General features: G+C 40.6%; 1 pseudogene; it reads right to left on the reverse strand.

The window, feature by feature from the left end:
- Nucleotides 1-253: 253 nt before the first annotated feature.
- Nucleotides 254-2,818, reverse strand: LOC148135250 (putative G protein-coupled receptor 139; annotated as a pseudogene).
- Nucleotides 2,819-24,669: the final 21,851 nt, after the last annotated feature.

Consider the following 24,669-nt stretch of genomic DNA (forward strand, 5'->3'; position numbering starts at 1 on the left):
AGGAGAAAGTGTGAAACAGACTGAAAGTAAATTCTTCAGACCCCTGAGGCTGTTGCAAGCTGAGTGCAAAGGAAGGGCAACACACACACAAAACCTCGACGGCGTTGCTGTGTGTTGAGGATAGACATATTGTTCACCCTCAAGTGTATAAGTTTAGGATGTAGAAATTTCGTCACTCATACCTTTCCACCATTCAACTTTCTACGGTATTGCTGCACTACGAAGCACGTCGTAATTATGAACCACGTTTCCACTAATTTGAATTGTGCTGTTCAGTGAGAAATTGAATTTTCGTTCTATATGGATACTTCACTGCAATCTTGAGCTGTTCTCTGAACTTAGCCTGGGTCACTCCATAAATTACTGTATTTGTGCAGCAACTTAAATTTCTAAGCATCAATCCAATTTCCCCAAAGACATACGATGAACTGTTGTAATTCAAGGGATCAGTTCCTGTAATTCTGTAGCATATGAAATATATAACACGGTTTAGCCATAGAAGTATAAAACTTCCCGATATAGTAAACAGTAAAATTGCTGATTTCTTTTGGCTTTCCATTTCTATGTCTCTTCCCTTGCTGTGACCCTTCAAACACTTGCGCACTCGACTAGACATTAAAATGTATCGGACTGTCAGAGCGTTAAGCAGGAGAATTAAAGTGAATGGGAGCAATGGCGTTAAAACTGTATCGAGCCAGTCAAATCCCAACCATGCAGGATCAGAGTAATAGCTTGGTTTCGTGTGACAATACCATGGTACGTTGTCAATGATAATTCCAGGTTCATATGCAAAGTAGAATGGAACGTTTTTGGAACAAAGCAGAAGGCTGGTTGCAGCTAAAACCAAGCCTGCAGTTTTGCTGGTGCAATATTTTGTTTTCAGATTCTGGCAACAAATGAGGACAAATCGATCAAACGTAAAAGTCACAGTATACCAGACGGAACAATCGGCAGCTGCACGAGCCAAGAAATAGGTCACACTGCACACTGGAGTGATGTCGAGAAAACATAATGGGAAATAATAATACCCGAATTGCCTCAGCACGACTTCTGCAATGATGACCATTAGATCAGTTGCTGCCATGGCTCCAAGTAGCGAGTGGTACAGGCTGAGAGGCCGCACCTTCCCCGGGATAGGATCGCAATTGCCACCAGGTTTACTGCAAAAAAAAAAAGGATTGGAATTGAAATGGTCTGTTTCCAAACTGTATGGATTCAATTCATACATTGCATGGAGATGTTGCCGAAAGAGGCAGCGAAAAAATGTGAGGGGATTTCTACTGATATGCGAGAAGAATGCAGGCCTGAATTCATATTCTTAAATTGTAAAACCGAATATTGAGTACTCAAGGCTGTAATATAGATAGATGCAAGATGAGGGAGGAGGTTGACAGGCAAGCACTGCCACTTATGTGGGAAAGATCCACTTTGGGGCGCTAGATTGGTCTGAGGGTGTGAAGTCATGCTAGGTTAGGAGAAGGAGCACACACTCTCCTTAGATTAGTTCTGAGTCAGTGTTACTGAATCAGAAATCTTAACTGTGATTTGTCTGTACAGATTCTGCAAGACTTGCCGTGCTTTTCTGACGTTTTCTGTTTTGTGTGGTTTTGTTGCATCTCCTTCATGTTGATTTCCCATGTCCACAACATTATGTCTGCTTTTCAATGGCTTTTTTCTTTTGGCAGACAGTGGGCTATTTTCAAATGTTTACATATTTTTGCTCGTGGTCTCTTGGCTAATGGCAAGAAAATGGGATTAGAGGAGTGAGAAAGTTGTTGCTGGGTGGCACTGATATGATGGGACAAATGGCCTTTTTATATGCGCTAGGTCTCCGTGACTGTACGTCTGATCCTCGGCTCACGAATAAAACATTTTATTCCCGCTCCTCTTATCAGTAATGCTTCTCTTTCTCTCTTTTTTTCACTTTTCTATTTAATTCTTTCAATTTCCCAAACCTGCACCAAGTAATCAGCATAAATCCAATTTCCACGTTGATTTATTTGCTTAAACATGATTAACCTTAATACAGATGCAGCCAGACCTGTTCAGTGTGTCAATGAGATTATTTTATGTTGGCGTTACTGGTGTCCTTTTGTTTTGACATCAAATTTCCATTGGGCATCGCTCCTCTTTGTGTTCTAGGTTATTGCACATTGATTTATGAAGGGATAAGCTTCGCTGAGCAGAAATCTGAACAGAGAGTAGACCATTCTGCAAAATGATCCATCATTCATAACATGGAACAGAATTAACCATTTGGTAAGATTATAAATACCCGAAATCGGAAAGTGTTGACATTTTTTACGAATTACTCGACGGCCTGATCTGCAAATACATGTCTAACTATCGATCACCCAATGGAATGAATACTCAGAAGCCAATCAAGTCTTCTGAATTACAGAAATTACCATTTGAACTTAAAATTTTGAATAATAATTCATAACTGGAGGAACATGTCTAATACCGTGGTAAAAGAGTGAAATCTGCATGGAGATCCCTCACACGTAAGTCATGAACATCACCAAAATCTCAAAAGACCTTACACCATTGCATTCAAAGATCACAAGTGGTTGCTTCAGCCTAATAGTACCAAACTTCAGTCAAGGGGAGAACTTGAGAATAAGGACCAACTTGGCAAGTTTCATGGAACTGAACATTCGCTGTTGGCATGAATGTGTACTGTAAACCAATTGTACAACTAACTGGGAGAAAAGAACCCTCAGATCTATAACATTGGAAAAGTTTACAATCACTTACTTGGAACACCAATGATAGCTAATATGGTATAGTATATTTTTCTTATGTTGTCCATTGATTGATGCACTTTCTGAGTGAAGTCGCCTGCACCCTCGTGACAATCTCTCTGTATTGACTGACGGAAAAATATGCTGGATTCCGCAAATTATTACTATCAAGTTTAGGAAGAGGAAGCATATCCAAAGCAAAACAGTAATTCCCTTTCTCACCCTAATGCCCTTTCAGAACTGCTCGGTATTGCCAATGCTTTCTGGTTTGAATTGCATCCTCCAACAATCTGAAGAATGACAGTCATGAGCATTTAATTAGCAGACAAGCATGACCGCGGGGGACATTTGGTGTCTCAAAAGATTCCAAATGCTATGTTTATAACTATAATTGTTATACTGAATAATGTAAGCAAACATATGACGAAAGTACAGTGAAATCCCTTTTTCTATAACGTTTTCAAAGTTTGAGAAATTCAATTGAGAAGCATATATTTAGATGGACACTTGGAATGCAAAGATGTGCAAGGCTGCAGAGTTGGTTTGGTGTATGTTTTTTCCATCTTGACATTGTGCATCATGAGGCCTTTTTGGCTTTGATATGGATTGTTTCGATTTTTTAATCTATATGTTTCCCATCAACTCTATTTTAGCTCTCTGGTGTTGAATGCAAGCAATCTTATTGAACAAGGCCACACCCAACTTCATGGTGTACATTTCTGCACCCCCACACAATGCCCATTTTCTACAGGGTAATTTCTGAGATAGGCACTTTACTTTTCATTCTTCATTTATTGCATATATATTCACAACCCTGGATTGTTTGATTTATTATTATAAACAAAATGTTAACTCGTTGAACTTTCAACCTTCACATGAAAATATATAAAACACTGAGCATTGGTGAATAAAAGTTCTGATTGTTTCGTTTTAATAATGCATTTTCTAAGATGTCTCCTCTCAACTGTAATGATTCACTGAACATGTCCACCAAGTCAATCTCTAGATGGCACACAGAGTCGCTGATGTCTGTTGTCGAACTTAAAAGGGTAGACAATAGTCATGGTCTTTAGCCCCACATTGTTATAGCGAGCTTTAATCCTCGTCTGAGTTTAGACTAAATTAGTATGTTTCATTGTACTATCTTCTATGTACCTATCCAAGATTTGCTTAAATGCCCTAAATGTATCTAATCCGACTGCCAAAGCTGACAGTGCATTCCACGCAGCCACCACTCTCTGTGAAACAAAAAGTTGACCTCCGAGATCTCCCATAAATCTTCCTCCAATCACCTTAAATTTATATCCCCTTCCAGTAGATATTTCCACCATAGTCAGGTGTCTGTCTATCCCCTCTGTCAATGTACCTCATCATCTTGTATACCTCTATGAAGACATTACATATCCTTCTTCACTCCAATGAGAACAGCCCTAGATCCTTTAACTTTCTCCATAAGACCTGCCCTCAAGTCGCAGAACAAACTCGTAAAACGTCTCTGCACTTTCTTACTCAAGTTTCCACATTTTTCCTGTATTAAGGCGGACAGAATTGAAAACAATAGTCCAAGCATAGTCTCACCGGGGCTCCATAGAGCTGCAGCATAAACTCGCAGCTCTTCAACACAAGCCCACCGCTCATAAAAGCCAAAACATCATATGCCTTATCAACAATAATGTTGACTTGAGTGGTAATTTAAGACATCTGTGGGCTCAGGCCCTAAGATCCCTCTGCCCCTCCTCACCGCAAGCATTCTGTCTTTCATCCTGTCTTTGCGTTCAAATTAGAACATCCAAAGTGAAACACTTCGCAATTTTTCAGGTTGAAAATCTTCTGCCTGTTATCAGCATTCGGCTAATGACCCGCTGCAACCGAGAGTAAAACTTCACACTGTACACAACTCCACAAAACTTCGTGTCAACAGGAAAATTACTAACCCACCCTTCCACTTCCTTATCCAAATGTTTCCTAAATATCACAAAGAGCAGAAGTTCCAGAATTTCTCCCTGCGGAACACCGCTGGTCACCGAGTCTTAGTCTGAACGTATTCCATCCACACCAACCTCTGCCGTCTTTGAGTGAGCCAATCTGTAAACATGCTGCCTGACTTCACTGAAGCTCATGCCTCATTGCTGTCTAAATAAGCATACCATGTGGAAACTTCGCAAATGACTTGCTAAAATTCATGTTCGCCACATCCACTGTTCCACCATAATCATTTATTTTTACATTATCAAAGTATTCAGTCAGGCTTTTGAGGCATGACGTGCACCTCCCAAATTCAAACTGGCGACCTCGAACCAAATATGGTTTTCCAAGTACTCATAAATCCTCTCAAAATCGTCTCCAATACTTTGCAGAGCTGACAGATGATTAACCATAATGATTTATTACCTTCATACACCAAGCTTGTGTGTTTGCTTTGTCTTAGCACCAAATTGCTTTGCAAATCGGTAAAAAGAAGTATGATAATGATTCCTAAAAGTTGCAGCTGTGAAGGTATTGCAGACACAGAATGGAATACTGACTCATCCCATGGCAGGTGCTGGAATTTTACAGTCTGTGAAAAATATTGCGAGTCTTTTAAACCTAATACGTGTTCAGAAAGTAGTAGAGACGCTGAAAATGATTAAACCCATGAAATCAAGACAGATCCAGAACACATATATGCCAAAATCCAGTGCAAAATCATGAACCTAACACAGACCCTGTAACTCGCACAGGTCTGGGATAAATGAAAGATGGAAATGTGTTGCTGGAAAAGCGCAGCAGGTCAGGCAGCATCTAGGGAACAGGAGAATCGACGTTTCGGGCATTAGCCCTTCTTCAGGAAGAAGGGCTAATGCCCGAAACGTCGATTCTCCTGTTCCCTAGATGCTGCCTGACCTGATGCGCTTTTCCAGCAACACATTTCCATCTCTGATCTCCAGCATCTGCAGACCTCACTTTCTCCTCTGGGATAAATGAAAGCCCTGACACGAATAATGAACGTTAAGGTGATGCTTGCATTGATTCTGATAAAGCCCCAGATTCTAACATAACATTGAAGACCAACAGACCCAACTTGTCTGTGTCAACCATGCTGCCATTGTAAAAAATTCTAGTCTTGAATCATATGATCAACATTCCCCTATTCCCTGCCTCTTCAGGTTTGTATCCAGTTCTCACTTAACTGTTGTTACCTCATTTGCTTCTCTCAAGCAATCTGGTCGTGCATTTGAGGCAGCTAACATCTGCGTGAAAAATACACTACCCCACGCATCTCCTTTAGCATCTTCACCCCGGGCCTTTACCTCAAATCTACGACCCTTACCATTTGATACTTCCATCCTGGGGAACGGTTTTGACTACCCATTCGATCAATGTCTTGCATAATATTATGTACTTCTCTCAGATTGGCCCTCAACTTCCAATGCTCTAGCGAAAACAATCTCGGATTGTCCCAAATCTTCTGAAATGTGATAGAGTTCAATCCAACAGAATCCCTGAAACCACCTTAGTAAACTTTCCAATGTCCATATCCTTCCTCGTCCCGGGACCAGAAGCCCGCAAGACAAATGTAGCCGATCGGAAGTTTCATCCGGCTGCCAGCTTTCCAACATTTATACTCTATGCAACCACCAATGAAGGCAAGCATGTTTCCTTTACCACCTTGTCCAGTTGCATTACCACTCTGAAGTATTTACACTTCTGGACCCCAACATCCTTCTGTATTTCAATACTTCTAATGGTTCTGTGTTTAATTTATACAGACTTCTTCTAGTCCACTTCAAGATCCATCATTTAATATATTAACAGATTAACCACCATTTGACACTGTTCCATCCAATATATCTATATTTCGCTAGAGCATTTGGTAGGGTTCGCCATTATGCAAAAATCCACCAATATTCTTATCTTTCTTCGATGATTAAGTTAATTTTGTTTTAATCATACAAACGTTCCATGGATCCCGAGTGACTTAACATTCTAGACCGCCCAATCATGACAAACAGCGTCACAAATTTTAGGAAAGTTTATGTGGATAATATCTGTAGCTGCACACTTACCAAACACTTGTGTCTCTTCCGCATAAGCTGAACCAAATGTTTAAGACACCAGCTTCCCTGCACAAAGCCATACTGACATAAGTTCCTTCTTTTCGAAGTGTAATTAAATGCAATCCCTGAATCTAATTCAGAATGTAATTCTCATACGGACCGTGAAACGAATAGAGCCCGGGAAAATCTGATGCAGAGTCCAAAAATAATTGAAATCAATAAAACACTGACGCGAAGACAGACCCTGAAACTGATAGAAATTTTGTAACTTGCATAAATCTTTACAGTGATCCAGATTCTGAAGCCAGGGCCCAACACTAATTTAATAGAAACACTGAAAATGATACAGATCCTAACAAAAACACTGACCCTTGAAATGATACAGAATTCACACACACCCTGAAGCAAATTCAGATTTGACTGTTATAAGCATCATGATTTCAATCTAGATTCTGAATTTCTGAGAATTGACAGTCAATTTTTGAAAATCTGACACGAAATTCTGATTCAAATTTTAAAACGTGTGTAGCTGGAGTTAGAGGTGAAAAGTGTATATTTTGTAGCACTCTAGATTCACATTTGGGCTCATTGCTATGTCACAAATCACATCTATGACCATGTTTTCGCTCGCCCTGGAAGTAATTCCACACAAAGAAACGATCGTACGCTTAATTCATGGGCACTCTGTGGAAATCATCGGACGTCAACACTAAAATTTATCAAAAAATATATGGTCTCACATGTTTGTCAAAATGGCAGGACCGAGGCCATCATGCGGAAGTCCAAACACTCCAGCTGGCCTCATGGCCAAAATTTTATTTCTAGGAGCGGACCTGTGGAAGATATTAAATGGGGCTGTTCCTCCAATTGGAAGTTGTTTCACGCCTGCAGTTCTGCTAACACTTTCAGTGATATCAACAAATACAGAACAGAGGGATCTCTGAGGTTGGCAGGACAAATCAACAAGTTATTTGATAAGGCAACCAGGATGCGGGCCTTCATCAGTTGTGAAATAGGTTGGAAGAACATGATAGAACTTCATAGAACAAGATGTGTTTGTACTAAAAAGGGTGTAATTAAGATTCAACAGGCTGTTAACGGGATGGGATGTTTCAGCCATGAAGAGAGGCTGCGTAATCTTAAGTTGTTTTCTTTAATTCTGAACATTTGAGGGGCTTAGTGACGGAAGTCCAAACGATTCCGAGGGAGATAGTCTTGATGGATAGAAAGTAAAGGTGGCCGTTTGTTGAAGGATCAAGTCAGGTTTAATAACCAAGGAGATTGTCAGAAGATTTGAAAAAAAAAGATCCTACCACTCGAGTGCTGGACGTCTGGGATGCACTGTCTGGAAGGATAGCTATGGAGTTATTGAATCGCAGACTCATACAGCTTGGAAACAGACAGTTTTGTGCAACTAGTGCTTGCCGAAAGTAATTGTAAACTAAACTCGTCCGACTTGCCTCTCCCAAACCAGATTCCCACAAAACATTCCTATTCATGTACATATCTAAGTGTTTTTGTAAACGTAATGTCGTAGAGAATTGTTGCGAACTACCAGGGGACGAACAGTGTTCTTCAAGAAGATAATATTTTATTTGCAAACAAAAGCTGTGACAACCAACAAACGAACGCTTGATTGTCCACGGACCTCGGGGTCTGTTGATCTTTATACATTTTTTTTATCATGTTTCCTTCCATCTTATCAGCGTGTCCAACGATGTTAGTTAGGGTTATCTCAGTAGACATATACAGGCTTAGTTCCTGTTATTTCTCTTTAGATTACAAAATTCGATTAGATTATTTACAGTGTGGAAACAGGCCCTTCAGCCCAACAAGTCTCCACTGACCCGCAACACATCCAGACCCATTCCCCTAACCCGTCACGCAACACCACGGACAATTTAGCATTCCCAATTCTCCTCACCCACATATTTTTGGAATGTGAGAGGAAACAGGAGCACCCGGAAGAAAACCAAGCAGACACGGGGAGAATGTGTAAACTCCACTCAGTCGCTTGTGGCGAGAATTGAACCCAGGTTTCTAGCGCAATGAGGCAGCAGTGCTAACCACTGTGCCAGCGTGCCGCCCACCTCTCTACGACAGCCATTATAACCTTTACTACAATAAACTTAATCTTATTCTAATCTGTCATGATAGATATTTGCTCTCGCATTTACCAAAATGGTCTTTGATCTCAGGCTAACCCTGCAAGCTACTAATTCAGTAAGTGCGGTCACATTTTGCCATAATGGTCTCCAGCAACCTGACATGCTGACCCTGCTAACTGCTGATTAAATATTTACAATTACGTCGTTCCAACGTTGATCTTGAGCAAGCGAGTCTACCTTCACTGATTGTTGCTATCTTATCCTGTCTCAATGATCTTTTAGATTCAGCCTGACTCCGCTAATTGGTGTAGCCACATTCCACAGTCCCTTTGATACATCATCATGATTAGTGTAACATTTCACCGACCACTTGCAATAGTTCACTAATGGTCTTTATGGTTTAGCCCTTCTCATGCATTTATACTCGTTATTTCCCATAGGAACTGGTATAGCCGTAAATATCTTATCTCTCGGATGTACCTTTAACATTGAAACCACCCTCTGTTGAAACTATTGCCTCACATTTTATTATATCATCAGCCTTTCACGATAAAACGTGTTCCGAGTCTTGAAAGTCAATGCCAACAACACAACATTAATTCTATCCACATACCTCTTGATTTTATACGTCTCTATAAGCTCATATGTCCACTTCGTATATCCCAGTGAGAATTATCCCATTCTATCCAGCTTTTCAATGTAACTCAAACCTTCCACAGAGCAGCATCTTTGTCAATCTCATCTGAACTCTCTCGAGTTCAATAACAGGGCAAGCAGAACTGAACACAGTATTGCAGAAGATGTCTCAGCGATACTCTGTTCAATATTAACGTGACATCCTAACTCCTACTCTCAAAGAATTGTGAGGTGGGAAACCTCAGAGAATTTACAAAGTACTACATTGGCTATGGAAAGTGTTGTATCATTCTGAGCTGCAGGGCTCCTCCAGAAAATGTGAGCTTCCTTTTGGTTGCCTTATATATGCGGCAGAGAAGATAAAAATAAACTTTTTATGCTGGAATCAAAAACAGACAATCAGCCATACAGCATCACGATGTGTAGAAGTCGTTTTTCCAGTTCTAACGCATCTTCAGGACTATGAATATGTACAGGGGAGCTGCAGACAATGGGGGTTGCAGGGATAAGGTGGTGAAGTGGAGATAGGTAAAGTCATGTGGAGGGTACTAACTGTTTTGTCAACGGGAGGAATGAATCTGATTGGTGGCAGGGAGCAGTGGATGGGAGGCGGCGCTGGGAAGGGAGTCCACGTATGGGAAAGGTGGTTATTTGAGATTGGATAATTCGATGTTGTCTGCTCCGAGAAGTTGGCTTCCCAATCGGAAAGTGAGGATTGGTTCCTTCAATTTGCGGTGTGGTTCGTTGGGAGGCCAAGAATGGTCATGTCAGAAGTTTACCAATTCCTGCACCTCCACTGCATTTGCTTGGACGAGGAGGCATTACATTCGCGAGCATCCCAGATGTCCACCTATTTCGACCTGTAATGGAAAATTAACAAAATTAACATTTACACTGATATCGAGTTACTCTAACATTTGAAAAACAATGCTTTACGAAATTTAAAACATTCTGACACATCGCAGAAGTCTGCAGTCGAGGGACGCCTTGTCTCTGTGGAACTTTGTAAACATTCAACAAGAGAAAAATATAAGAATAGTATGCCCACAGCAAGGGAATGAAAAGAATAACAACTAAAATCTTCACAGTCTTTGTCTTTGAGAGTGTGAGAAGAAACAGTATAAGACGAGTATATGAATTAGGCTCAGGGCCCTTGAACAAGGCATTTTTGTCAAGTGCATGTGGTCCCTCTGCAATGCAGAAGTTAAAATTATTAAAGCTCATTTTGGTTGCTCTTGTGAATAGTTGAGTCTAGTCAATTTAATTTCAACAACGGTAAACTTGGGGTTCGCCAAGCGCCCCATCACGGTTTAAGATTCTGAGGATTCCCAGGATATGCAGGCGGCAGCGCCTTGAAGGACTTTTACTTCATCTCGAACGCTAAATTGGCCCCACTGCGTGAGAGGACTGGGAATCTGTGGATCGCCCCGGCGCCGGGGTCTGGACTGAATCGGGTCGGGGTAAGAGTCGTGGCTTAAGTAATCCTATATAGAGACTCATTCTAAGCGAATAAATGAATCAGGAAAACGGTTCAGTAAACCCTCAAGCGGTATTCGAGCAAAACTAAAGAGAAAGGATTGCCGTCTCTAGAGTGTTTGAGAGACAGCATGTTTAAGGGTGGTTTTCGAACTGGAACTATAACTGACTGAGTTGGAATCTCCAAGAACGTACCAGGTACGTGGTTTCGTTGTTTATGAAAACCAAGGAGTTGAGGCGGACCCGCCCAATGCGAGAGGAGACCATCGGCTGTAAAACGCAAGTCAAAGGGAAAAAGATAACGGTACCATAAGTGAAATAGAGAGAGCTGAACGCTTTTTCAGTCACACTGAAAATGGGCTCCGGCCAGAGCAAACAAAAAGAGAGTACAGAGAGGAATTTGAATGATCAACCAAAAGTTTATTACGTGATAAATAATTATGGCCCAGAGTCTCTAAAGCAGTTAGAATTAATGATCAAGGAGTATGGTTTGCTGGAGGGGGAATATTTTAGTAAAAGACAGTTGGAAATTGAGTTCGAGGTTGGAGGAGAGAGAATTAAGGAGAAATGGAAGGGAAAAATAGCATCTGTGAATTTGAGTGCTTATAACATGTAGAAGGCTGAGGCTAATATCAGGGAAAGAAAGCCTCAAGTAAAAGATAGATCAAATACACGTACAAACACTCGTGCACGCGCAGATATGCCCAGGAAATAACCTAACGATGCTGTACAGTCTCTTCAGTCTGTTCAAGATCCTGACCTTGATGACTGCCCTCCAAGATCTTCAGCACCCCTACGAGAACCACCTGGCGATGGTTCCAGCCAGCAGACTCCACCTCAGGGTCTGCTAAACCATCGATAGCAAATCGTACCTGCAACCAACTGAAGCAAGAATCCCTAAATGACAACGGCCACACCAAGAGAGAAAGTCATCCAGGCCCTGCTCGCAATGTCCCCAGGATGGATGATGAGTCAGACGATGAGCGGATTGGCGTACGATCAGCTGACCAGGTCGTTTTGCAAGCCCAAACGGTTGAAGTTGCAGCCCAGAAGGGTGCGCAGTGCTTTTCCACAGACCATGGACCATGAAGGATTTGGAAAGTGCCAATGGGCAGTTGCCTGACCCACGCAGGTTCGAGGAAATAAGCTACAATTAAAACCTTCACAGTCTTTGTCTTTGAGAGTGTGATAAGAAACAGTGTCAGACTAGTATATGTATTATGCTCAGGGCCCTTGAACAAGGCATTTTTGTCAAGTGCATGTGGTCCCTCTGCAATGCAGAGGTTAAAATTATTAAAGCTCATTTTGGTTGCTCTTGTTAATAGTTGAGTCGAGTCAATTTAATTTCCCCGACAGACCAAAGTGCTTTTCCTCCCCCTGTAATTCAGATAACGCTCCACCACACCATTTGATTTCCCGTTCCACTGCTCTTACGTCCCACTCCCAATGCAATAAATCAGTTCCCCCCTTGTCCTCATATCCCACTCCATCAGTCTCCGCACAGAACACACCATCTAGGAACACTCCCGCCCACTCCAGATAGACCTCATCACGAAGGACAGCTTTCCCTTGACACGCCTCTTTTGCCTTCTGCGTGGACTGTTCCCTTCAACTGTTCTTGGTTTGCGCCATTCTTCAAACCAACCCCCGTGAATCCCAACAAACCTTTCCCTGCAACCGGAAAAGATGCAAAATCTGTTCGTACACCACTCCTCTCACCTCCGTCCAGTACCCCGCAAAAGTATTTCCAGGTGAGACAGAGATTCCCCTGCCTTTCTTCCAACCTAGCTTACTGCATCAGGTGCATCTCTACATCGGGGAAACTGAACTTAACATAGGAATCGGTTGAGTGAGAATTGTATCCAGGACCACAAATGTCTACAGAACCTCCTAGACACCGTCCATTTTAATTCCCATTACTACTCCGTTTCCCACATGACCATCCTTGGCCTCCTCCATTGCCTCAACGTGACCATATTAAGTCGGAGGAACGACATCTTCCGCCTGGGCAGCTTACAGCCTGGAGGGTCCAAAATTAAGATATCCAATTTAAGATAGCCTTATTCCCATCCCCCGACTCCCTATACCTTCGCCATCCCTTCTATTTCTTCCTGCCACCAAATGGATTAATTCCTCCCATTGACCAACAAGGTCGTATCCTCTACTTGTCTTCACATCTCCCCATTTCAAAAGGCTGTCCCCTCCACCTCCATGATCTGCAACTTCCCCACACCCGCAGACTTGAAGGTTCACACCCGAAACATCGAATTCTGCACGTCCTGATCCTTCCTGGCTTGTTGTGTTCTTCCAGCCTCCTGACTCTATTATTTATTTGGCTGAACAGATTTGATGTGCGATTTTACTATTCTATTTAATCACATTTTATCATAATGCTAAAATACATTATAACCAACATGCCATTCTGAGCTGGGATGGTTCTGCAAGAGAGAATGCTCCCTTCACTTATTGAGAATTTCCCAAGATGATTTAATTCGTGATATGCTTGCTTCAGTTGTAAGGGCAAAATGCAAGTTTTGTGTTCGAGCATCAGTGTAAGAACAGTCGTTGCCTCATTTTCAGCTGATACGCACCTGATAACAATGTAATATTTGCAGCACAAAATTCCAGTACAGTTAGAATGCTAATCTATGGTATCTTTTCAGATGGAAATTACCTTGGGACTTTCAACTTTAACGGTTGATCGCATGAAAGCCAATAATTCTATCACATAAAACACAACACAAAATTGAGGTGTTTTACAAGGCTGACATTTCAAAGTGATATTAAGATTTTACAACATCCTCATTGGAACTGTCCAATGAAAGCAAAATTGAGGCAGCGTCTTGTGAGCGTCGCTTTGCAAGCAGTTGTTTTTCCAAGGTACAATAATTACAAGACAACTAACAGCCCTTAGAACTCAATATCGAGTTCACCAAAGTCTGAGTGTGAATACATTTTTGCCAGCCTATTACTTAGCATTACATGGCCAGAACATTTCCGCAGGTAGCTTGCCTTCAGTAAATAAACACATTTTCAATTCTTTATTTCTTTTTCACATTACCGCATATCGAGCTGTTTTTGTTTTATGGCTCGCTCGAAATAGACCCTTTGGCTGCCTGCCATTTTCTCTCCCTCCTTCTGGGCTCCATCCCCACGCAGTAGATTAATCATTCTAACCAAACCACTCAAAAAGGTCTTCAGAACAACTGTCACCTTTGCTTAGCAGTTGCCAGTTATGGAAACCTTACCTCGAATCACAGTATTCTCTTTATTTGTGTACACAGATACTGTTATACCTGCTGATTTGCACCAACAATTTTGCATTTTTTGCTTCAGTTAGTTATTCTTGAAGATTCTTTGTTTTAGAGCCCCCGACTAAACATGTGAGTGCATTTGCATCAAAAGAGGTGCTTTTAAGAAGACAGCTCAGTGGAATCCTCAGATCACTTATAAGAACAACCACGATATTCTCCAGTGGTACATGGCTTTGGTTAGGTTGCAGCTGGAGTACGAGAACACATCCCTCTCTGCATCAAATATGCTGAAGTGGAGATGGTCGACAGCGTAAGTTTTCAGGCAGAGATAATGAGCAGCACACTGTCCTAGTCCATCCACTTTAGCGTTACAGTCAAGAAAGAAAAGCAACACTTCTCCTTCTTCAGTAGCCAAAGGGAATTCGGCATGTCCATAGAGTTTCCATTCAATGTTTTATAAAGATAGCACATAAAACATCCGATTGGGATGCATCACAGTGTGGCAACGCAACTGTTTTTCTCAAGATAAAAGAAACTCCAGAGAATTGTGAATCTACACCATTTCATACAGCAAATCCACCTTCCATTCATTGATTCCATCTACACTTCTCACTGCCTCCAGAAAGCAACCGATATTATCAACGACACTGCCCATCTCTTTTCGTCCTCTCTACCATCCTCTTCCATTGGACAGAATATGAATACGTTTGCATACACGGAAGAACAGATTCAAGAACAATTTCTTCTCTGCTGTTACTAGACTTTTGAACTGACCTCTTTATCGTTCATGCTGATCGCTCTCTGCAACTTATCGCCAGCTGTAACATGTATGGTGAACTCTGTTCGAAGATGTTGGTGCACTTATATAGTATGAACAGCCTGAAGAGCTCATAAGACAATATATTTTCAAAGTATCTCAGTGTAAGAGATAATCAACATAAAAGTAACAATATCACACCATTTATCTTAGTCATTTTAAGCAATGCACATGACGATGTGTGATTACCTCTGCTTTCTGTCCACTGATGCAGCTAAACCAGCTGCAATTGCAGTTAAACCTACTTTCGCCATATAATTTCTGAAACACCTCCATTGTACATATGTATATTTCAAGGCAATTTTTTAATCTTCTGCCATGGAATATACAAACAATGAGGTCTACAGCTCAGAAACAAAAAAATGCTTCCGTAGATGCTGTCTGCACTACTAATTATAGAAGAAAGCCCGACCCGTTCTGATTCTATTTTACGGGAATTCACGCATCGCCATGCATATCTTGGCATTATAGTTACACATATAATTCAATTTTACGTCTTCAGCGCAACAAGCAGTGCATTCCAGAATTGTCTCATTCGTTGCTCGTTTGTTTTTATTCTGATTCCCTCTGAACCTCTAGCTCCTCATTTACCTAACTAATATATGTACCTCTCCGTCTCCACAGCGTTGTACCTCCCATATTTCCCTCGGTTCAACTAAATCATTCAATTCTCTCTCATGACAGAAACGCACAGTTGTCTAGTTGAACGATGATGACTTCATATTTTTCCTGTTCACATATACACTCCAACGGCAAATCTCCTTATCTATTGTTCAAATCAAAGGTTACATTCATATATGCACGAGAGAGACACCCTGTTCCATTTGCAATTTAGTTACTGAATATTTACATATAGGTGATGGACACTGAAAAAAAAACACAAGTTGAGCAAGAAAACGTTTGTTTCCCAAACAAAGTTATTAAAAGTTAGTTACAAAGACAGATATGTGTATTTATTCCCAAAATTAACAGTGGGGTGGCTGAGTGGTTTGCGTTGCTGTCTTTCACTGTCAGGGACTTGAGCCCTCTTTCAACTTTGGGAGTTTCTGTGGAGTTTGCTATAAATCTGGTCTGTGTAGTTCTACTTGGCACTCTGGGTTCTTCCCACAGGCAAAAGAGTTACAGTATAGTCATCAAAAATAAAAAGTTTTGGGAATTGAATGAGAGGAATGGATATGGGTGAGATGATCTTCGGAGAGTTATTACAGACTGAATTACTCAAATGGCCTCGATCTGCACTGTCAGGATTCTATGAGTTCATTTAAATACCGGAAAGGACTCGAGAGGACGAAAACCATACTCCTGTTCACATATTGCTAATGGCACATTTTATGCTTGTGTGGGCATGATTATTCCTGGCAAAACGCACCTTCTCATTTTTTTTCCATAATAATTATTATGGTAACTGAACCGTTAATCTCAGTGGCGAATATGATTTATCAGTTGCGTGATTTTACCTCTTGAAGTTACTTGCATCTTCATTATCAAAAATTAAGATTGAGTCTTTGTATCCCCAACGTGATTGCACAGGATGTAAATGAAATATTTCCAACTTTGATGCAGACACATTCAATAAATGAGGGGTCAGAAGATAGTAATAGTGCAAATGCATCTTCGAATTCAACATGTTTTGAAGATATATTACATGTATCTTGCTTCTAGTAGACTTGCTGCTAAGTGATTACAACCATTACTTAGATATGGAATTGTTAAGGAACCGCCCTCTTGGTTGAGACTGTGATGGTTCACAAATTCTTGTCCAACGTAGAATTCATCATTTCACTTATTTTTAGTATTTTCTGCAGTCACTCGATTGACACCGAACGTCAAAACGCCCCTGAATTATCAAGATTATAGATTTAGAAGACTATTATGTGAACAGGCCACAGAGAAGAGGACAGTAACTCACAGAATGGAGTCATGAAAGGTAGCTCGAGGTAATCCACGTTAACAATTTGCTACTTCGCTGAGTCAAATTCTCCCGTTCATCTGTCAGGGAAGTGTGAGGATTCAGAATTTAACTTATTCGGTCATTGCCTTTTATTAATGGTCTTCCAAAAAACACAACTATCATTAATAATCAAAATGGACATTTTCTGCTCGTCAGCCGTCATTTCCTAACAATCATTACCACCCTTCTGTGCTGTTGGTGTACCCCATATTTTAGTTACTCCTACAATTGGCCTGATGAAAACAACAGGAATAATTGGAATTTAACTTTTTTTCTGAGCAGCACCAAATGTTTGTTTTTAAGGAAAATTTGTCTGCAATGAGATCAATGTGTTTTATCTTACCACGTTTAATTTTGTTTCGTTTGATTTTCAGTGCAATAGATTGAAAATGCATTTGCTTTCTGAATTGAAATGTTCAACCGTGACTTTGTGAAGTGAAATATATTGGTGTTTCTCTAATTTTGCTCAATAGAAATAGACATGCACTAATTCATAGAAACTTAACTTTGTGGAAACAGGCCAATTGGCCCAAAATGATCATACCGACCTTCCATCAAATAATACACCCAGATCCATTCTCCTACTCTGTGGGAGGAAAGCAGAGAGCCAAAGGAAACCAACGCAGACATGGGGAGAATCTGCAATCTCCACATAGATAGTCAACCGAGGCTGGAAGCGAACTCGCTCAGCGCTGACAATGCATCTCGCGCAGTAGGCCAGGTGCTGGCAAATGAAATTGGGATAGTTAATCAGTAGTTGTTCACCCACAGACAAAGTGGACCAAGGGCGGTTAATAGTAGGCAGTTCATTTACTTGGCTGGATCGGTTGCTTTGCAATGTAAGACACATTGCCTGATTTTTCCATGAAATTATTTACTTCTCGAAATTTGCCCTTCATCTGACATGTATTGATCATCTGGATAAAGTCAGCAGTCTTCATCTGTTTCTCGCTGTGGAAAGAGCCGTCATCGTTCTGTTGTTAATTTAACAACTTCAATTTAGTGTTAATAACTCAAACTGAGTTCACTATGCGGGATCATCAAGCTCTGTTTCATGGCTTATTTCCTTCCTTCGGGGGCAAGTTTCAGTGTCAAAGAGAGATTGAATCGACTGAGCTGGTTTTCCTCAAAAGAGATAGATTGAGGGAAATACTGCATTTTATCATCCATTATTGGAGGGATCAATGATCAGCCAGATTAAACTCAACGTAAGGGGCAGCATGTTTAGAGGAGATGTGACCAAAACATATTTTCTCCAATTGGGTGGCAACAAAATAACGTAATCACCTACAAGGGTGACAAGGCGGGAAGTGTCATAACATTTTAAAAGTACTTAACAGTGCACTGAGAATACTGAGAAACGGGCTATTAGACGAGAAAGCGTCGAGGTTAGTAAGTATGAGGCATTATCGATTGTAGAAGCTGTGAAAGGACATAGGTCCCCTGGCCAGATGGGATTTATACAAGGATTGCTGTGGTTCTGTTCGCCGAGCTGGAAGTTTTTGTTGCAAACGTTTCGTGCCCTGTCTAGGTGACATCCTCAGTGCTTGGGAGCCTCCTGTGAAGCGCTTCTGTGGTGTTTCCTCCGGCATTTATAGTGGCCTGTCCCTACCGCTTCCGGTTGTCAGTTTCAGCTATGCACAGAAGCGCTTCACAGGAGGCTCCCAAGCACTGAGGATGTTACCTAGACAGGGGACGAAACGTTTGCAACAAAATCTTCCAGCTCGGCGAACAGAACAGCAACGAGCACCCGAGCTACAAATCTTCTCACAAACTTTATACAAGGATCATCCGGCAAACGAGGGAGAAAATAGTGGAAACGTTGACCTTGAGTTTTGAGTCGTCATTGTCTGAAGGTTTAGTAACAGAGGACTGGAGGTTTGCAAAAGCTGTGCCCTTGTGTAAGAAGGGTATTCCAGATTACCCAGGTAATTATGGACCAATGAGCTTTACGTCGGTTGGAAGAAAAGGTTTGAAAAGGATTATAAGTGATAGGATTTATAATCATCGAGTAAGTAACAATTTGATTGGAGATAGTCAACATGATTTCGTCACGGGCAGACAGCACTGAAAGTTTTGAGGAAGTGACCAAGCATGTGGATGAGGGTAGGGAACTTGGCGTGGTGTACATGGACATCAGTAAAGCCTTTGAAAAGGTTCCACAACCTAAGCTTTTGAAGAACACGCAGAGGTATGGTATAGAGAGTGATTTAGCAATTTAGATTCGAAATTCGCTTTCTGTAACTAGAAATGAAGTGGTGGTTGATGGAAAATATTCAACCTGAAGTCCAGTTACTTGTGGTGTGTCACAACCAAGTGTTTTGTGACAATACCGTTTGTCATTTTTTACAAATGACTTGGACGCCAGCGTATGTGAATGGTTTAGTAAGTTTGTAGATGATGCTAAAGTCGAATGAGTAATGGACAGTGTGGAAGAATTTTGTAGGTTGCAGTGAAATTTGGATAAATAGCAGAATTGGGCGAGAGTTGGCAAGTGGAGTTCAATGCAGATAAATGTGAGGTGATATACTTTGAGAGGAATAACAGGAAGGCCGAATACTTGGTGTATGGAAAGGCTCTTGTTAGTGTGGACGTGCAGGGGGAACTTGGTATCCATGTGCATCGATCCCTGAAAGTTGCCACACAGATCGATAGTGCTGTTAAAAGAGCATATGTTTTGTTAGTTTGTATTGGAAGTGGAATTGAATTCCGGAGCCATGATGTCATGCTGCGCATGTGCAAAACACTAGTGCGACCTCACATGGGATATTTCGTGGAGTTCTGGTCGCCCAATTACAGGAAGGATGTGGAAGCACTGGAAATGTTGAAGAGGAGATTTACGAGTATTTTGCCTAGTCTGGAGCGAAGGTCTTATGAGGAAATGCTGAGGGACATTGGTCTGTTCTCGTTGGAGAGCACGTGTCTAAGAGGAGACGCACAAGAAGATCAGAGGATTAGATAAGGTGGACAATGAGAGTCGTTTACCTGGGATGATGACGTCGTCTTGTAAGTGCGGTCCCAGCTGCAATTTGATTGGTGACAGATTTAAGATAGATGTCAGGGGCAGGTTCCTTCTTCAGAGAGTGGTAAAGGCGTGGAATTCCCTGCCTGCCAATGTAGTTAACTCAGCCACATTGGGAGCATTTAAGCAGTCCTTGGATGAGAATAAACATTATGATGAGATAGTATAGGAGAGGGGTTTACATTAGTTCGCATTAGAATTATTCTCTTATGCCTTTTCTTTCTGATGTCCCGATTCACTCATTTTCTTATTGTTTTTTTCTTTAGTTCACATTCACTTATATTCTTATTCATAATATTCTTATTCTCGTATGTTCTTATTACCTTGTGTCCATTTTTGTCTCAGGTTGTAACCTCTTATGTCTTTTTGTCTAATGTTCTTGTTCTATTTTTTCTTAAGTTCTTCACTTCTCATGTTGTTGTTCTCCATTGTTCTTATGTACTTATTCTCCTATGTTCTTACTGTGTTCTGTACTTTTACTCTTATGTTTTTATTCTCTTATCGATCACTGGTGTCATGATGGTCTTAATATCTTCAGTTCTTAAACTGTTATAGTATAATTTTGTTGTGCTCCAATTCTCGTGTCGAATGATCGTATTTTATTATTTTCTTATAATCTTGCAATTTTATTTTCTCATGCTCTGATTAATCTCCCTTCACATTCTCTGATGTTGGTTATCTTTGACGTACTCATTCGTTTATTCTAATCTGGTGTTATCTTATGTTCTTATTCTCTTAAATGGTCATTCCTTTCTGCTCTTATTTTCTTATATTCGCAAACTCCTATTCATTTCCATTCTTTTATTTTCATAGTCTCTTATGTACTCGTTTTCTAATACGGTTGCGTTGTTGTACTCTTACGTTTTTGTTCTCTTATTCTCTTCTCGTTTAATTCATATTTTTTTAGTTTCATAGATTCATAGTAATAGACCAAGAGTGGGCCTTTTAGTCCGTCAAGCCTGTACCGACATTCGTTAAGATCATGGCTGATTTATCCATCGTCTGTGCTCCTCATACCCATAATTACCCAACCATGAATATTTTTAGTGAAGGTGCCTCTGCCACCTCATGGAAGCAGACGATTCCTTAGGTTCGCACCTCTCTGAGGAAAGCGGTTCCTCCTCATCTCTGTCCTAAAACTGCTCCTGCTAATCTTGAGGACATCTTAGTCGGAGTCTCATCCATTGACGGAAATAACTTGACTTCCTCTACGTTATCTATATATTTCATATGTTTATGTGAAATTGTGAAGGGCTTATGACCGAAACGTCGACTGTCCTACTTCTCAGATGCAGCCTGACATGCAGCACCACACTCTCGACATTATTTACGGCCTTCTGGAAATCCAAGTACATATCATCCACCTGTTCCCCTCCATCCATCGTGCTTGCTTCATCCTCAATAAATTCCAGAAAATATAACAAACACAAGGCTCTCTTTGCGTCTGTGTGAATGGAACCCTTTACACTAGATGTCTCACTCTTTCTTCATTCATGATTTCCTCCAGCATTTCCCCGACTACAGATATTAAGCTAACTGGCCTGTAGTTACTTCTTTTTCGCCTTCACCCTTTTTACAGACATTGGCGTGAAATTCGCCGTCTTCCAGTATGACATGTCCTGCCCGCAGTCCAGTGAATTCTGGTAAATTATCATTAACGCATCGAATGTAACTTTTACCATTTCTTTGAGCACCCTGGGATGTATTCCATCAGGATCAGGCGACGTAACTACATTTAGAATCTCTAGCTTGTCCAAGAATAAAACCTTTAATGAGAAAAATTGAATTAAGGTCCTCACGGTCTATCGTGTCCTCAAAGTTATTCCTTGACAAGTTAGGCATATCTTCCACTGTGAAGACGGACATAAAGTAGTTATTCAGCGCCTCAGCCGTTTCATCATGAACCAGTATCATTTCACCTTTCTCATCCTGCAAGGCAGTTACATCCACTTCAGGAACCATTTTCCGGTTCAAATATTTATAAAAATCACAGTTTTCCTGCATCTGTTTATATTCTGTGTTTGGTTTACATTTAAAATCTAGCTTTCCTTTCTTTGTTGCTTGCTTAATGTTTTTTTTTAATTTGCAATCTTCCTGTTTCCCAGAAATCTTGGCTTCTTTGTAAACCTGGGCATTTCATTGGATCCCTTCCATTATTTCCTTGATTGGCCAAAGCTGGCACTTCGTACCGCTGTTATCTTTCTTTTAGACCAGAATGTGCTATCGATGAACATTGTAAAATATCTCTTTTAAAGTCTTCCAGTGTTCCTCAGATATTTCGCCATAGAACTTGTTTTCGTCGTCTAATTTCGCCAGCTCCTTCTTCATTCCATAGCTTCCCGTGATTTAGCATAATGTACTGATTTTGCATGACATCACTTCACCCTCCATTGCTGTCTGAAAATCGATTTTGCTGCTATCTCTCTTTCCGAAAGGCTCTTCTACGTTGGTAATTTCTATTATGTTTGACTTCTGTTATATTATTATTATTCTCTTAGAGTCTTATGTTCTTCTCTTGCTATTATTCTGTATTGTTTAGATTAGATTACTTACAGTGTGGAAACAGGCCCTTCGGCCCAACAAGTCCACACCGACCCGCCGAAGCGCAACCCACCCATACCCCTACATTTACCCCTTTTACCTAAAATTACGGGCAATTTAGCATTGCCAATTCACCTGACGCGCACATCTTTGTGACTGTGGGAGGAAACCGGAGCACCCGGAGGAAACCCACGCAGACACGGGGAGAATGTGCAAACTCCACACAGTCAGTCGCCTGAGTCAGGAATTGAACCCGGTTCTCTGGCGCTGTGATGCTGTGATGTTTCGTCCGGCATGTATAGCGATGACAACACAGAAGCGCTTCACAGGAGGCTCCCAAGCACTGAGGATGTCACCTAGACAGGGGACGAAACGTCTGCAACACAAATCCTCAGCTCGGCAAACAGAACCACAACAACGAGCACCCGAGCTACAAATCATCTCCCAAACTCTGTTTCCTTATATTCTTCTTTTCATGATCATAAATCGTCTTATGGTCTTCTCAACTTATGTTCTTATTATCTTGTTCGCTGGAACTCATATTTAAAGCTTTGTTCTCTTATGATATTATGTTGTTTTTGTCTTATTATTTTTCTTTGTATTCTTTATGAGGATGTGAGCATCGCTGGTGAGGCAGCATTTATTGCCCATCCCTAATAGCCCAGCAAGTAGCTGAATGTCAGCCACTTTGTTACTGAGCTGGAGTCACATGTAGGCCAGACCACTTAAGTATTGACAGGTTCCTTCACTAAAGGGCATTAGTGTGACAGATGGAGCTTTTATTTCGAGCAGAGGCAATGTATATAGAGCAGTCATTAGATTTTTAATTCCAAATATGTGTTGAAATCAACTTCCACATTTTGTCATGGTTCGCTGGATTTACAGACACTGATTATACAATTAAGCCATCACATCCCCATCACATTTTATGAGCATGCTCTCTTATGTTATTCTGTTTCTCCTCACATACGTAGTTCTTCACTTATGTTGATTTCTCTTTCATTCTTATGATTTTAATTTCTGCATTTATTTTGTTATTCATAAATGCTCTGATGTCTCATTTATCTGAAGGTATAATCCTATTACTCTCGTATGCTATTCTCCTCCGACATTTTAAACTCGAATGTGTTTCTTATTTTAAATTCATGTACCCTTATGTTAATATTCGCATATTCACTTACGTTCTACTTCCTTTATGTCCTTATTTTCTCATTCACCTATGTGCTTTTTCTCTGGAGTGCTCATTATGTTAAGAGTTTATTCTTTTCTATTTTTATTCTCGTATTTTTCTTAATCTCTTTTGCATTTATATTCTCACTTTCTTACGCTCTTATATTCTTATTATCTTATTACCAGATGCACTTATTTGGTCATTGTGCATTCTGTTCTTACGCTTTTCTTACGCTTTAATATTCTCTTATTCATAATCTCGAACATTCTTATTCTCTTATTCGCTTGCTTCTGTATGTGCTTATTCTATTATTTTCACAATGGGTCAAGTTAAAATTACACAACACCAGTTTGGAGGTGAACAGATTTCACTGGAAGCATTATCTTTCAAAGCGCTGCTTCGTCATCAGGTGGTTGTGGACCAGAATCATAGGACACAGAATTTAAAGCCACAAGATTGAATTGTCATGGAATTAAATGTTAAACATAATTAGCTTTAGTCTTTTATCATTAGGAATAATCATGTTATTTTCAGTTCCTTCAGATGTAAATCCCAGATTTTTTTAAAAGTTATATGATCAACATAGTTTTAAAAATAGGAGCCATTTCAGATCAGTTAATGCATTGAAGGTATGAGGTTAAAGTCTGTGTCCCAATGTTCGTTCAGACTGATTGCATTTCTAAAATGGGATTTTCAGAATCTTAAATGAATAATGCAGTTTTGGCGCAAAATAAAATGTTGTGCAGCAAGTACAAATTCATACAAAAATCTTTATATATGTGTGAGTGCAGGGTAGACCAAGTGAGTGTGTGCATGTGGGTGTGTATGTGGGCATGTGAGTGTCCATGAGAGCGTGTGTGTATGTGTGTGCAATGGGGTATATGTTATTGAAAGGGTGCGTGCGTGGGTTTG

The sequence above is a fragment of the Chiloscyllium plagiosum genome, unplaced genomic scaffold (assembly GCF_037043375.1).
Source record: "Chiloscyllium plagiosum isolate Xiang-an unplaced genomic scaffold, Cpla_swu_hap1 HiC_scaffold_50, whole genome shotgun sequence".
Lineage (NCBI taxonomy): Eukaryota > Metazoa > Chordata > Chondrichthyes > Orectolobiformes > Hemiscylliidae > Chiloscyllium > Chiloscyllium plagiosum.